At 41.6% G+C, this 15,121-nt stretch overlaps 1 long non-coding RNA gene across 1 annotated transcript in view; it reads left to right on the plus strand.

The window, feature by feature from the left end:
- The first annotated feature begins 614 nt into the window (after positions 1–614).
- Positions 615–15,121, plus strand: part of LOC124156601 — a 76,872-nt gene continuing 62,365 nt past the window's right edge. Inside the window, exon 1 of the long non-coding RNA XR_006864357.1 lies at positions 615–1,381. This is a non-coding gene — a long non-coding RNA (uncharacterized LOC124156601). The remainder of the gene's footprint in view (positions 1,382–15,121) is intronic.

Genomic DNA, 15,121 nt, shown 5'->3' on the forward strand with positions numbered 1-15,121 from the left:
TAACTACCTCGTTTTTATATTGCACGCTGTGGCCTGCGTTCCAGGAAGAATCGAGGGCCGATAGCGTGCTGACCACCCACGCAGTGGGTCCGGGTTCGAATCTCGGTAGTGGCAGAGACTTTTCAGGGACTGCCCGATTCCTGCATTAGTGTTTTGTGGAGAGCAGCTCTAGTACAACACTCCGTTCGTCGGATGGGACATTAAGCCGTGGTCCTCTTTGCGCCTTGCGTGAAGAGTAGACTAATGCCGACGCCGGGTTTCTCTTCGCCATCCTTTCCATGCCCTTCCCTCATGGCGCATAGCCCTATGACCCTATCCCTCGATCGCTTCCTCCGTCAAACACTGGCTTTCCGGGGGCATTTTCCCTCGCTGTGACGCAGCGAGTCTGCTTCAGCGATCACAGCGAGTTCTTTCCCGCGACTCTCTCCGTCTTTCCATTTGACTCCGCGTGCGTCTCACTTGCCACGCGCACGGGCCGAAACCGTGTAGTGCTTTAAGACCCTTATCAGCTGGTCAAGTTCGGGTGCGGGGCTGGTCGGGGGGAGCGGAGGGGTAGAGGGCTTTTCTATTGCGTTTAGAACCTCGGCCAGTGCGCAAGGAAGGGAGAAGTCGATTTGAGTTTCGGGAAAGGAAGAAGCCCACCTTGAAGTGGAGGAGGCGAGGGTGAAGGAATTCTCGGACGACGTTAGTGTTTTCTTAATTGTGCCGTCGCGTGATGAAGTGCTACACGTTGCGAGTTCTGTGTGTGTGTGTTCTATACATTTTGGTGAGGGGTGACCATGGGACCGGATTTCAATTCCCCATCCCTAAAAGTGCGAATTGATTTCTCACGGCTATGCCTTGGTCAGAGGTTAGCTCTACCTTCACCTCTCCGAACAACACTTTCGGCTAAATCTCTGATAGCGTAATAGGTCAATATTGACAAGACTTCCGTTTCTCGCTGAGCATTCTGTCTTGCGGGGTGATTTCAAATCTAATGAGATGCTAGATGAGAGGTTACCTGGCATTCTCGTACGATCCTGATCGTGAAAAATTCGTGGTGCTACATTTTTAGGGGGGTACGTATGGAGGGGACCAATAAGTTCCATACATTTCGGGGGCATTTGAACCTCTGCCTCCCCCACACGAGCTCGCCATTGTCTTCAATTTGGTCTCTGGCCACAGCCTCCGATTTGTGCGTTCTCACCAAAGAAAGTGCCTTGTGTTAGTGTTAACTCTGAGCATTTTTTCTTCTTTGATCGTCAGTGCACTGTTAACTAAGAAGATCATAGCTGTCTTCGAAGACACGCCATCTGAAGCCATCAACTTGTGCGATTCGTGGTGGCGTTTCTGGGATACCATCCACCCAAGAGAGTGAGAGACGGCGAGATAACATCCAATGGTAAGTGTGAAAACATCGCTAATTGTATATAGTATGTCGTCACAACGGATTAGCATCCCACGATGCAATATCAGGGACGTATTCAAACAATTTCGTGAGGTCTGCAATGCATCTAATAAGTTTTTCATTAAATTTTCAAAAATATTTTATTTTTTTATCCTTATATCTGCGCCTATATCCTGGCAGAATGTAAGAGGCAGCCCTATAGCTGCCCCACTTATTTGTGGAGGGCATTTCAAGTACAGCATTCTATCCATTGGGTAGAACGTTAAGCCATGGTCCCATAGGTGCCTATCTTTTGGAGCAGCCCGATTCCGACACTGTGTTTCTCTCCATTCTTGTCCTTATGACCTAAATCAGGGGTCTGCAATTTACTAGGCCACGAGGGTCACATTCCAAGTTCCGAATCGCCCCGCGGGCCGGATAGCAAATTTGCCGATGACTGAAGTATTCGATACCAACGTCTACTGAAGAATCCGGTGGCGTATTTCTTATTTACGAACAGTTGAAGGCGACTTTGACGTGCAGTACAGCGCTGCAATGCTCCTAGCGGCGTCTCACAGAGTTAAACGAGCGAGAATCGCTCGCTACTTGAAACGAGTGCGCGGGCCGGATGAAAGCCCTCCGCGGGCCGGATCCGGCCCGCGGAGACCCCTGGTCTAATCTATTGATTGCCTCCTCCAAATACCATTACTACTTGTATATTTTTCCGTGAAAATATTTTTCGAGTGTGATTTTTTTTTTTTGCTTGCGATAAATAGACCTGAAGGGATGTCCCCTCAGGAAAAATAAACTCAATCGTTCTTCTCAGGCAAAATGTTAAATGCAGGTTTTTATAGAAAACGGTAAAAACTATTGAAATTTGGGGGGTTTACAGTGAATCATTCAACGCTATTAGTTTTTAACATGTTAAACGTCACGAATAGGGAGACAGTGAGTGGATTGTCCTCTTGACGCGGGTTTTCATGGAACGACTAATAGAAATTCAGACAAATAAACTGGTATAGTAATATTGTTTCTAGGCTTTCTCGCGCCTGGCTCGATAGTTCCGTAATTGCGTCAGTTTCAGTGATTTACCCCAAAGTCAGCGCCCCCAATGTCCACAGCTATGCTAAGACTAATGATGATGCGTTAGGCTTCGAAACATGCGATGCGTCATTGTTAGCCGAATACGAGGAGGTTATTAAGGCAATAAACTGTTTCCACTCCCCATGCATTTTTCCTCCACGTGTGACCTGGCACTCCTCTACTCATTTAGTTTGCAGAATGAATTGCGTATCCTTCAAAAATATCTCTTGTAAACAAAAATTGTTTCGACCAACGTTTTGATTTGGCCGTTATTTTTGAAAACGTAACCCACCTCAGCTGAAGTGCATCGAACACGTGTGTGGTTTGCTCATCAATTGCATGCGTTATGTAGAAGTATGTATCCGAAATCGAGAATATTATCACTTTCTTGGTTTACTAGATGCACTGAATTTCTGACTTAAGTTATATGACGCCGAATGGAGTCAATTGTAGTCAGTAGGCCAAAGTAATCAGTCCATCAAAAAAAATTTGGCAGAGCTTCTGCGTCTAACCTTCAATGCCTAACCTTTGAAATGTACTATCTGAATGTTGGGGTTTGAGCGCTACCCTCGTCGCTATCGGAGAGACTGACATTCTTCGCAATCCATCCCTCCCTTCACCCCCTCCCCCATCTCGCCCTCCCTCCTGCCCCCCCCCCCCCCAGATTCTCTCCGGAAGTCGAGGGATTTATGCGATTCCGATTTCGAATGCATGGACTCTATCTAGTTGGAGGGCGGCCGAATGGAGAGGGGACGAGGGTGGGAATGTTTTGCAAACGGAAATTGGGGCTTCCAAAAGGTCATGCACACTCATTGTTGCTCTTGTTGTTTCTGTTTTTCGGTGGAATACATTTTATCTGGCGTCCGGCGTTCCGCGTGCGAGCCTTCCTGCATCCACAAGAGAATAGTATAAAGGACGGAAAGATGAAGCCCATTTTACATACGAAGCCCCCAACGGAAGGTTGTGGAACTAAATCAAAGCTTGAAGCTGCAATGTGGTGGAGCGAATCCGTGATAATAATTCTGGAACAACTTTATTTACTCCCACAGTTTTATTAAACAAGATAGGTTTCGACTGTTTGGCCATGATAATGATCCTCGGATAGTAAGCCTTTTGCATCATATGGGGTTGGGTTGTGGGAGGCGTAAGGGGGGAAGGGGGGGGCGTTATTTTAAATTCGGGTGAATGTGGAGTGAGTGGTTATTCATTAGGATTGTGCGGAGGTTGGTAAGGTGATGAGTAATTGGAGGGAGGAGGTTAAGTCGGTATAGTTGGGTATTTGGATAGTCTACGATTTAGGGAATGGAAAAGAGTCATAGCTCTCTAAAAGACTGATTTTGCGGTTGGGGTGCTGCCGCCATCCGCCGCTTGCTTATGATTTTCGTTGCCAACTTTGGAATTCGCCATACGACTACGTAAATTTCAGGTCTGCCTCTATTAAGTTCTTAATGATGTCTTTTTACATATTTTCGTGAAAGTATTTATCGAGAATTTTTTTTCTACCCACGATAAATAGATTTATTGGGATCGCCAGAGAAAACTTATACTTTTCAGTCTTTTCTCCCTCTAGAGGTAAAGTATTTTAGAATTAAAGTGCTTTCTGGTGATACATTAATATTTAGGAGTTATTCTCGGGCTCTGCACCACGTTATTCATTGGCTTCATTTCCGCCGACGTTTCGGAGAACGACTTGCTTCCCATTTTCAGAGCGTGTTTATTTCACCGTGTCACATTTCACACTGAATTGCGTTGACCGCAGGTGGGGCTAATAAATAAGTTAAGTGAAGGTGACATTTGATTGGCTGGTGTTTGCAATTTACCTTTGAATTATTTGCGGTAATCCAAAACTTTTTCCAGCCATACTGTGCCGATAAAATGCAAAAAATCGAGTTTAATGAAATATTTCAAAGCAGAAAAATATAAATCTTAGCAAACACGCTTTGGTTGAAACTGAAAAGATTAAACAATTTCTTTAAATTGTAAATCATTAATTAAAAACCAACGTATGTATTCCAAATAAAAAGAAGAAGAAAAGCACCCTGCCTTTTCCAAAAGTCCCATTTTTTAGGCGATGAAGATGATTACGGGTTTTTGTCACTAGTATCGAGGTGAAGCTATCGGCGTCAAATCTTCGCTAACATATGCAGATCACTGATCTACTTTTTTCTATCGTAATAAAATAAAAAACATGGAAATAGAAAATTTGACACGGTCAAATTCTTTGAATTTAATGCCATAGAGGAAAAACAAATTGAAGAAAAAATATTGGTAATTTGAATGGTCCAACACGAGTTTTGAAACCATGAGAAATGGATGTTGGAGACTTTCGCGGGGTATTACAGCATGCGTAGCAAGGTTTTCGGGTTGGCCTCCACGTCAATTCATCTCCATGACGACAGTTTCGCCGGCGTTGCAGCAGGTGTCTTCAGGTTCGAAGTGTTTGATGCAGGTTTTCGCCCGTCTTACATAGGCCTTGGTTTTGGCAGAGCAATGGTGAAGTTCGGTGCGGGTGTGATGCAAGGGAGGTCAACAAATCATTAATTAAAATTTCAATCACCTTGTTGCACCACTCCGCGAAAGTCGCCATCAACATTTGAAAGGCCTCCACATGGAAGACATGTCCAGGAAAGCACGGAAGCTGGAGAAACTTAGGAAGAAGAAGGGGAAACTCCTCTCTTCCTTGGCGTTTCTGGAGCGATGCAGAGACAAGGACACATTACCAACCTGTGTCACCGTCCAACATCATTTACAGGCGAAGAAGGCCAAGAAAATTCTTCAAAGAGTGCTCTGCTGAGAGAACACGAAAACCTTGCTACGCATGCATGAGAAATGGCTTTATTGCTTCTAGTAAATGAGTTTTGCATATCTTTAATTAGTTTAATTCGTTTTTTGTTTGATTTATTTTTTTGTAAAAAAGGTTTAATGAATAGTTTTGCATATCTTTAATTTGTAACAAAATGCGGAATTTATTTTCCTGTATGCTTTCTGAGCAGATCAGAAATTATACCCGAAGACCGGCATGCTTCAGCACCGCTGTAGTTAGCAATTTTTTCGTTCGATTGATGAATACTTTTTTTGATTCTGTCATCATTAGATCCAGAGGAGAATCTTATATACTTCCTTATTTATAACCTAAAAAGAGTCAAAACCTTAAGGTTTTTCTAATAACCAATAAATCATTTGGTATTGCATTCGCTAATCTGGGGAAATCTCATAAATTTATTCGGGGGAAGACACAATAAGTTCAATCCTTGATACCATGGAAATATATATCCATTATTGTATCTCTAATTTTCCCGAGGAATATCGCCCGAAAGATTTACCCTGCCGAGTGCCGCAACATAGCTTTAGAAGCGTACCTGTCTTTAGGATGCTATAGGCACTTAAGGTTCGTTCTCTTCGACGTCCGAATGATGCCGCAATCAAACTGTGCGCGATCTGCTCCAATATGTAATCTCTGCCCCAACGTTAATATTTGATCGCCATTGGCGGATGTGACCAGCATCTGCTTCCCCATTCACCTTTGACTTAGCAACCGGAATGACTGCACACGCACAAAGTCCCCTACCCCTCCGAAATTCCAATCGAACTCTCCTGCATCCAATTCCAGAACGAAACGATCATTAGAACCATCGAGTCAATCCGCCGACTGCATGATATACATGTTCCAGGCATCGTAAGATGACCATCAGGGCGACCCCGCGAGGTCATTCACGAAAGCCGGACTGATTCGACATAATTTCAGAGCAAGGATCGTCTGCACGATTTCATTATCGAATTTTAAGGTGAATATATCCGTTTGCGATTTAAAAAAACAACAACATTTAATATTCTCCATACACTCACATGGATGACTTCTAGAAGTGTATTTCCTGAAGCAAATCTAAGGGGGGGCCGATGGACGGTTACCCATTACAGAATCTCCAATGGACAACAATGAGTTCATCAATATGGAGGCATTGGATGCATTGCTATCACGATTTCAAAACCTGTACGTGCATGTAACTGTAAACGTGAATATGTGACGTTAATTAGTAAATTAAAATATCCATATGGTCAATTCTTTTGGCACAGGCTTACCCACAGGATTGTAAAGACTGATAAAGTATTTGGTGCGCGAAAACGCAGGCACTGCCACCAGACGTTTTACTTATGTTAGGGATAATCACCATGGTGATCGCATGGGTCGGCCTTTATGCATATAATACTTTACCAGGATAATTGTTTGAGGGTAGCGTGGTCTAGGGTCAATGTCGCGTCGAGTACGGAGGGGCTTATGATAGCGGAATGGCAGCGCTTCTTGCGGGAGGCAAGTCAGCTTGATTAACCTTCAATTGGACGCACTCAGGGTTTACACGCGCTATCCTCACCTTTTGGATATTTGTTTAATTTTCTTTTTTTGTAATTTGACAACATAAAGAAGTCCTTGATAACCAATATGGAGGTCACTGGTTCGAATCCTGATGACGACTGGCAATTTTAGTGTTGCTTTTCCTTTTTTAAAATTATTTTAAGCGGTATTTACCACGCGTTGCCTTTAAAAAAATTTGATGTAACCTTTTTTCGTGGAAAATTGTTCTTTGATTTCATTATGGGATTTTTATACACTCCAAACATGAAAATACGAATTTTCCAACGTACCTGAATCTGTATTCAAACTCTCATTTTGTAGTGATGGTGACTGCGTATTTGTACTGGAAACTCTGTTCTTCGTCAGCCAAGGAATAAGTTTTTTTGGAAAATTATTAACATTAAAAAAACTTTTATTTTTTTCCTCTCAATAGGGTGGTTTCCTATTATTGTTTTATTGTCTAAATCGAAAGATCATTCATACTCCTGGAGTGCGTGAAATACGTACTCCTGGAGTACGTATTTCACGCTTTTAGATTTTTAAATGACGATATCTATTTTTCGTGATTAAATGAAGTGTGAATTTTTCAAGCGCGCGAAAACGCGACGGCTAAGTATGAATGCTGGGAAAACTCCGTGTGACGTCGTTCTGGTTCCCGCTGCCGCAAGTGAGGTGACCTTGGGGTGAGTCTTTGAGCACTGATACGACGCAGGATTATAGCAGGTAACAGAGTACCCTGCTAGCGTGTAGCACTTGTCTTCAATAAGGATTATTAATACGTTATCAAACGAAGAAAACTTTCGGACCTTAGCCAGTTTTAATAGGTGATTATTAAGACATGTTTCCCTGAAGTCTGTGCCTCATGTATGCATTGGTAATCTCTGACGATGTAAAACTTCTATCTACTCGTATAGATACTAGGTCTCTGTGACGTCACGCAGAGTGGCATCGCATGGGCTCCTATCTGGCCTATCTCAAATGCAGTTAAAATAGACAATTGACATTCGTCTAAACCGGTATTTCTAAAACCAAATAATTTGTATATTATGAATACACTAATGGTGGGTAACGAATCGCAATCAATGCCTTTCGTTTTCTTTGATGATGGAAACTACCCTATTCTTTTTTGTGCACCGCTGTAGAATACAACTTTCATAGTAACGCTGAAGAACACGAAACTCTCTAACTAAACAAAACCAGCAATCATTGAACTATGAAGGATTTTGCGATGAATGTGAGGATAAAATGCAGAATAGATGCTCCGTGCGCGACCATCCTCCCTCAAGAATCGCTTCCTTCCTTACTTCCTGTCCGCGGCACTGAGTTACACGGTTCATGATAAATCTGTTTTGTCAAAGACCATAATAAGTGAGAGTTGGAATGGTGCCATTTATTGTAATCCGGTATTTTTTCTCAGTGACGTAATTGGGGTTTCAATTACCCAGAAACACAGCTGCGGGGATATCGCCTTTCGCTAGGGAACTGGAGAATTTGGGAGGAGTGAAGGAGGTTAGGCTAAGCGTGGGACAATAGAGAATATACGCGACCAGCGCCCCACACATGCCGGCTACTCCATGATATACGCGAGCGATGTGGGGGGGCCCTGAGCTCGGGGCCCTCAGCGATCGCCGACCAGCCGACTGGCCAGACCACCCTTGTTTGTAAGTCATGCATAAATGTGTAACCTATGAGAAGGATGTCGGATGACAGTGCACGGACTTTTTATCACCTCTTTAAACCAATACAAAAACTGATACTTTTTCGTTAAATCTCTCTTGAAAATGTGCAATGGCTTTACCTGAAATTGGCTAAGATGTTGAAATGGTAGGCGTGTTTTTTTTAAGTGCCTATTTATGGCAATTGGGAGGATGAATAGTATGGGTTCCACATTTCCCTGCTTTCGTTGCGTTGCTACGCCAGAAGAGGGTGGACCTCTTCTGCTGGATTGGGTTGATTTTTGAATTTTTCGTGTTGTATTTTTCAATGAAAAATTGAGCTATAATTTTAAATTATATGTTTTATCGATTAGACCTAAGCTAACTTTTAAATCAAATTTATAAAATACAAATGGTAGAAAGAGCGAAGTAAAACTTTAGAATGTGAGAAACCGACAAACATTAACTAGGGCCTACTATCTACATACCCCGCAAGCTGCCTCAAAGATCTGTAGCGGGTGGTGTTACGACATCAGCCATTTACAAATATGGACTCGGAAAATTACTACATAGACTCAGGTACTACAGAATGCAGAAAATTGAAAAATGATATTAATGAGTCTATTGAAAAAAATAACATGCCACTCGAAGAGACCAGTTGAGTAGGAGTGATGCATCGTCTTGAGGCGGTTTGGGCGTTTGTCGAATATCTGCGACAGTTGATATTAATACCTATTTCCGCATAATGAAAGGTCTATTTTCCAAATGAGGGATGATAATTGTACTTTTAGGACTTGATTTTGCCACATAAATTGTATCCGAAATAGAATTGTATTTTATTCTTGTCTTATTCAAAAATAATGTGGATTACGTCTGGTTCGAGAATTCAGATAAATTTACGATGTCTTCATGATAATTATCATCAGTTAGTTTGATTTGTTTGAGGAATTTTCAATTATGTTATTCGAAATATATCCCACATCTATATCTACATATGTATCTGCATTTGTGATCGAAGCCTGCAGAAATTAATGCCTATCGCCTTGAGACTACGTGTTTATATCGTTCTGATTGTCTGTAAAATGAAGTCGGTGACTTGTAATTTTTTCACTTTCAACCAAGAATATGACAGAAATAGACATGTGAGAAAAAATTCACTCACGTCCGAACATTTTACCCCTTCCACTTAAATTAATTTTTTTAATATCGTGCTCCTAGTCTCCATTTACTTTTCCTGTGGTTCTCTTTTCAATGGTAGGTAGAGAAATGATATTTTGTAATTTGTAATCAGCGTATAACCGTGAAATAAAACGCCCAATGTTTCTCGAGCCCAGTCATCTCATCTATGGCAGCCATTCTTATTTCCGAGTGGGATTAGAATTAGGGGGGTTGTTACGGGCGATAAACTTATTAATTATGACGAAATAAGACAAACAAAAATGTTCAATGAGTAGGTCATGCTTTTTGGTAATATTCCATTCAAAAATAAAAACGCATTTTAGCGCATATCATGGTGGAACTTTGATAGAAACGAATGACTGTAACATTCACATGAGTTAATACGAGGTGTCGAGGAAAATTTGTTTTGCGAATAATTCGCATAATGCCGTTGTTTCCTATGAGAAATTGCTGCGTTAGCCCTTTTGATAAAGGCCTAGATGAGGACATACGGCAGTTGGGGGCTTAGGAGCAATCAATCAGCTAGCCATGAGTGCGGTATATATAAACACTTCTCGGGTTTCCGCGCGGGTGAGATTTTGTAAGAGCGCCGACGTTTCCGAAGCGTTACCCATTCTCACGGCTATTCTTGAGTAGCGGTGAGAGACAGTAGCCACAGTAAGGCGAGACAAGGAGTTTGAGGGTTCTAGGTGAACCCTTCGAAGGATACAACGCACCGGGGCCGGGAACCGGGGGAGGGGCTGGAGAGGAAGGAAAAAGGAAAGAGGCGCCACCGCGATAGGAGCCCGACGACGCCCATAGAATAGGATAGGAGCGGAAGGAACGGGACGAGGGAAAAACACCCCAACGCTCTAGAAGCAAAGAGGGCCCTACGATTAGCGAAATCAAGCATAAGCAATTAATGTTCCAGCGATTCTAGTGGATTTTCCTATGAGGAAGAAAAATCCATCGATCGAATCGCTAGATAAAATGTAGTAAGGAGAGACAGTAAGGAGTCGAAACGTCGGCGCTCTTACAAAATCTCACCCGCGCGGAATCCCGAGAAAAATTCACATATTTTGTTCGCCGGGAAAGTGTAAAATCTTAATTAAACTTACATGTTAAAGACTTCTTGATTCATTCAGAAATCTTAACAATTTATCTATTCTCTCGGCGTTTGAATAAATAATTAGCGTAGGGAAAAAAGCATCGGTAAAGAAAGCATGAGCGATGCAGCAGTACACTCAAACAGCGGTACACTGTACAAAGAAAAGGCCACTACGGCTGACGAAAGGCGCACACATCGACGACTATAGTATTGTGGTTGACTGCTACGAATACAGCGAGCTAAAATTCCCAGGCCAAGACATTAGGACGACATATCGACTTTAAAAATGATATCGTTGCATGAATTGTATGCTAGCGCTTCCTGTCGGCAAATTTTGGAACTTTCTGTTCTTGACATCTCTGTAACCGAAACTACTCGACTCGACTCGACTTTCGCAATAGGTACTACTCGAAGCACTCGAGTCGAGTACCAACTACTCGACTCGACTCGTATTTTCGAGTACTCGCACATCCTTGGTTGTATCTGGACAAAACAGTTCATTGATCGTATATACGGTGTGAATTTTGGTAGCGAAAGTCCTAACTTTTAATTTTAGCATTAGAAATGAGGATACTTGGTCTATTCGAGGAAAATAATTTTTATTGGAATATAATAACTGCTCTTGAGCAACCTCTACATTTTGAAATATCGTCCTGATATATTTAACACATTAATTCTATTCAGCATAGCAAATTTGAATAGGTTGTAATGATGGATGTGTGAAAAATTAAAAAAATTTCGCCGCTCAAAATCTCAGCAAACAATCCGTTTCCTCCTAGTTTACCCAATTTTATATATGCTTTACAATGACTATATTTATCCAAACGTCCGATTTATCATCCATGAAAGAAGCAGTGCCTCAACGCCTTTAACTGACAAATCTAACGAATCTAATATTTCTCTTTGCATTTGGGGAATTTATTGCCCGGAATGTGCGGGTACCAGGTAAAATTGGCGTTCAATTCTCTCGTTCTGACGACACACTCAGCCTAGATCGTCTAGAACGCATCACTCACATTAGACAGACGCTGGACGCTTTAGGGCATATGAAAGACATCCATGTCATCCGATTATCTTTAATTTAAATATTTCATCTCATTATATTCTCGGGTAGAAAATTTATATTTCTGATATCCATTGCACTTGCCGTGAAAAAGAAATAATACCGCTGATCACCACGGAGTGATGCGTCCCCTTAATCCAAAGTGCATTTGCGAACCGCGCTTTGCCGAAGGAGACGCATCCACTGTGTACATCCCTTCCTCTCGCCCAGCAGTATTTTGACTTCTTAGCTCGGACAGAATACTAGATTAAAACTTATGTTGTCATCAGGAAATTGTCAGAGTATATGAATTTAACCATTTTCAACATTGTTCTGATTCATAAATATAAAAAAAAAATTCGTTCAAGCGAACACCAAGGTGAAAATTTCAAATTTGAGAAACGGGCAACCTTCTTATCACACCATGATAATTTCACACAAGATTTCATCGTACATTTTCAGCGAGCATTCCCTCCAACGAAACCCGATCGATGGAACGGGAGGACCTCTTTTGAGAATTCTTCTCTCTTCCATCTTGGAATGTAATTGCGACCGACCGAGTTGTGCGCCGCCTGCGACCTCCTGCACGTCTCTCTCTGTCCTATCCGACGCGGGAATTCTTTTTGCTCTTCTTCTTTTTCGAACGCTTTGAACGACTCCATTTGCCGACAGGGGCGATATTGTGTGCGTGTGTGGGGAACGGTGGGGGTGGGGGGTTGCATTTCCCTCCAAACTGCGCCCCCTCCTGCAGTGGGTGTCCCTCCTTCCCCCCTCCACTCCCCCCCACCCCTGCTTCTCTGTGCTCCCACCTGCGCCATCCCCCGTCTCCACTCTATTAACAAACAGAAGACTGCGCCCGTGCGCGGTGGGTGAGAGAAGCGCCCCCGTCGAGAGCGGGCGACAAAGGAAACTGTGTAGGGGCGGGAGTAGTGGTGTGGGGAGCAAGGGGTGGTCGTAGTACCAAAGTAGAGTAAGTGGTAGTTAGCGGTAGTTTAGTAAGTGTTCGAAAGTGGATTAGGGCCGCAGCTTCAACCCGATCATCAATCGAATCTTGCCCATTTCTAACGACGGATTAAAACTTAAATCTTGATTACCGCATTGAAATGTTCAGGGGAATGAGGAAGATGGTTACAGAGAAGGCGGTTTATAGTATTTGCATTCATCTCAAATTCAAATCTTGATTTTTTAGTCATAATTTTGACAGCGTTTATATTTTTTTATTTTGTCAGTTTTTAACGTTTCTAATTTTTACTTATTGCTTTTATTTTAATTTTTTATATTTTTAAATTTGAATATAACAATGGCTGTGATATTATTTTAATTTTTTTATATTTTCATTTTCATAAATTGTTTAAATATTTACCAATTGTTCAAATTATTTTATTCTTTCCTTGATGATTTGATATTTTTCAATAATTTATAAAAAATACGGAACATAACTTCACAGATCACCACCTGACGAGTCAATGGACTCTAGCGGGCTAAGTGTCCTAATCGTTAAAGGCATGTTGTCATTCATAACTGCGTTATTTTTTGAATTTCTGTGTCATTCCGACCTTGAACAAACTATGTTGAAATATTTTGTCTCATAAAAATCTTGAATTCTCGTAATATACATGATTTCATGAGCACTACTCGTCTAAATTTATAATGTTACTTTCATAAATATAAATAATACAGTTAAAGCAAAAGATATTGTTCAAATGGGTGTGCTAGACTTGCCTTGTAAATTTTAAGAGGATGGCTTAAGTTTATAAGGAGTTTCATGTCGAGAGTAATGACTGCTGGATTGGGACTGTGGGTGCTTTGGAATGGATCGGAAAAAATAAGGTACGAAGAGGCGTTTGAAAAAAACGAGAGAAGACATGCGGAATACCATGAGTGCACGTGTATCGTTGAGGCGTAAATGAGGAATAACTATTCGTTCGAATGGATGAGTTCTTGAGTAGTCTTGAAATGGATCCGTTGAGAATGGTTTATTGTACAAACATATGTTTTTATTTTAATGGTGGATTGATAATTAACTATTGAGAAGTCGGTAATAAACTGTGGAAATGCATCAGCATTGATTAATGGTGTCTGCATTGATATGTCAGAGATGTTGACTTTCTCAAAATTCAAATCGCTAAACCAGGACCTCACTAGTTTGGCGGAAAGCGTCGATTTAGACAATTAGGTATCAAATTTCGTGGCTTTAAATTAGTTTTCCATGTGTTCTTATAGATGGCTGTCATTATGTGGCATTACTCATTTCATAGCTGATTTATAAATACAGACTTATAACTTAGTTATGCAATTCTTTCCCGATGAATCATTCGCGTGAGGTCATCTCGGGATTTCCACTGGTTAAATTCGGTGTATATCACCAAATTTTCAACGGACGACTCGTATCAGGGGGAACGGATAAATTTGAGTGAAACTCGATCGTTGCGCGTTGAAACGATGGTGATATGCAATTATTTAAACCGGTCGAAATGCCGAGAACACCACGCAAATAGAATTGGATCGGTTTTTTCGCATCTTACCATGACTTGATGCAGTTTTAACGAGTAGAAGCAACTTACAGCGTGATGGTATCACATATCAGTGCTTCATCTTGCATGCCATCAGCATACAATTCTTCATTTATGAATTGTTAGGAAAGGCAAGGTATATACAAACATATACTGTGATTTTTTTCATAAACTTAACCTCGGCGGCAGTTAAACTAGCTCAAAATATGCGTTCGTATATTCCACGCTGTGGATATATGTTTGGTAAGCAATGTTGAAAAGTTTTTAAAACGCATGTAAAGACTTCTACACTTTTGCTATTCACGCTTGCCGTTGGGATAGTTCTCTAAGTCGTAACGAAAAAATATTTCATCCAATCAAAAGCGACAACTATGTATGCACACAATCCCAATAAATATTAAACGCCTTCACTGCAAAATAAATCAGAAGAGGGTCCGCGATTTCATAGTGCATATAAACGCGATGGTTTTCCTGCTCTTGAGAATTTAATGGCATATTCCGATATCACGCGAATGCGTTGATTTGTGACATCAACGTAAAAATAAGTGTGGACTTCACAATCGAATCTTATCATGAAGATCTTAAACTTCCTCAATCTATCGCCTGAAACAATTTCTTATAATATTTCGTATGTTAATCCGAGTATGTGATGAGCGGAAGGACGCGAAGAGCATTGGGAGAAGGAGAAGAAGCCGTAGTAGGTCGGATGCGGAAATAAGCAGGCGCTTTGAACGGAATTAAAGGAAAGATCGCGCGAGCTATTGGGGTCGCAAAGAAGTAGGGGGATGGACATGTGGGGAGCATTAAAAAGAGGGTAAAAAGAGAGAGAGAGCGAAAGAGAGGTG

Source organism: Ischnura elegans, chromosome 3 (genome assembly GCF_921293095.1).
Source record: "Ischnura elegans chromosome 3, ioIscEleg1.1, whole genome shotgun sequence".
In the NCBI taxonomy this organism is placed as follows: domain Eukaryota; kingdom Metazoa; phylum Arthropoda; class Insecta; order Odonata; family Coenagrionidae; genus Ischnura; species Ischnura elegans.